This window comes from Chrysochloris asiatica, unplaced genomic scaffold, assembly GCF_000296735.1.
Source record: "Chrysochloris asiatica unplaced genomic scaffold, ChrAsi1.0 scaffold04995, whole genome shotgun sequence".
Classification (NCBI taxonomy): domain Eukaryota; kingdom Metazoa; phylum Chordata; class Mammalia; order Afrosoricida; family Chrysochloridae; genus Chrysochloris; species Chrysochloris asiatica.
In genome coordinates this window covers 1,475-3,267 of record NW_006413513.1, presented here as the reverse complement: position 1 = coordinate 3,267, position 1,793 = coordinate 1,475, and the positions used below count along the sequence as shown (strand labels likewise).

The 1,793-nt window shown below is 42.9% G+C and overlaps 1 pseudogene; it reads left to right on the top strand.

Annotated features, from left to right (window-relative positions):
• Positions 1-387: 387 nt before the first annotated feature.
• On the top strand, positions 388-1,784 carry LOC102827019 (annotated as a pseudogene).
• Positions 1,785-1,793: the final 9 nt, after the last annotated feature.

Here is a 1,793-nt window from a genome sequence, read left to right as displayed (position 1 = left end):
TAGCATAGATATGTTAAAGCACATGGAATTAGTGAGGAAGTACAAAAGCTGAACAGAAAATGTCAAAGGTCAGCTTGAGAAGACAAAGTCAAATATTATAATGAAATGTGCAAATCAAAAGGGAAGAACATTCTCAGCATTTCTCAAGCTGAGGGAACTGAAGAAAAATCTCAAACCTTGTACTGGGGTATTGAAGGATTCTTTGGGCAAATTGTTGAATGATGCAGAAAACATCAAAAGCAGATGGGCTCTCAAGCTCTAGCTGGTAGCCACGCATGCGCACTCCAGCCTCTTCAGCGCTGTGTCTGCCATCAACATCGTTTGGGTTCCTATAGTCTCATCTGTGCCACTCATTCTCCACACACTCTGTCATCCCTAGTCACCATCATGGTGAAGATCGTGAAAGCCAGGAAAAATCAAAGTGATTCCAAGAACCTGGATCATCCCCCCCAAGGCAGTAAAAGAAGACTGTGAAGATGAGGAACTATTAGAAGATGATGAAGAAGAAGAAAACAGTGGAGAAGAGGTTGTTATTCCTCAGAAAAAAGGCAAGAATACCACACTGCCATCAAAGAAGGTAGTGGTTTCCTCCACAAAAGAGGTAGTTGTCACACTGGCCAAGAAAGCAGCTGTTACTCCTGGCAAGAAGGCAGCCACCACACCAGCTAAGAAGACAGTTACAGAAGCCAAAGCAACAGCAGCACCTGGCAAGACGGGAGCCACTGAAGGCAAAGCAGTGGTCGTGACCTCCGGTAAGAAGGGACCTGTTTCTCCAGCCAAGGGGGCAAAGAATGGCAAGAATGCCAAGAAGGAAGAAAGCTATGAGGAAGATGATGAAGACAGTGAGAAGATGATGAGGATGAGGATGAATTTGAGCCCATCAGGATGAAAGGAGCAGCTGCTCCTCACTTTGATGATGAGGATGAGGATGATGAGGACGAGGAGGATGAAGAAGATGACTCTGAAGAAGAGACTATGGAGACTACTCTGGCAAAAGGTAAGAGGGCTACTGCCAAGTTGGTTCCTGTGAAAGCCAAGAGTGTGGCTGAGGATGATGACAATGAGGAAGATGATGGTGATGATGATGAGGAAGAGGACGATGATGAGGATGAAGATGAGGATGATGAAGAAGAAGAGGATGAAGAGGAAGACAAACCTGTGAAAGAAGTACCTGGAAAATGAAAGAAGGAAATGGTCAAACAGAAATCTGCTCCTGAAGCCAAGAAGCAGAAAGTGGAAACCATAGAACCAACTACAGCTTTCTGTCTATTTGTTGGAAACCTGAATTGTAACAAGTCTGCTCTGGAATTAAAAACTGGTCTCAGAGACCTTTTTGCTAAAAATGGTCTTGTTGTCATGGATGTCAGCAATGGAAATTTGGCATGTGGAATTTGAATCTGCTGAAGACCTGGAAAAAGCCTTGGAACTCACTGATTTAAAAGTCTTTGGCAATGACATTAAACTAGAGAGACCAAAGTGAAAAGACACTAAGAAAGACTGAGATGCCAGAACACTTTTGGCCAAAAATTTACCTTACAAAATCACTCAGGATGAATTAAAAGAAGTGTTTGAAGATGCCATGGAGATCAGATTAGTCAGCAAAGATGAAAGAGTAAAGGGATTGCTTATCTCGAATTCAAAGCAAAAGCTGATGATGAGAACACCTTTGAAGAAAAACAAGGAACAGAGATTGAGGGTCAGTCTATATCCTTTACTATACTGGGAAGAAAGGTAAAAATCAAGACCACAGAGGTGGGAAGACCAGCACCTGGTGTGGTGAATCAAAAACACTG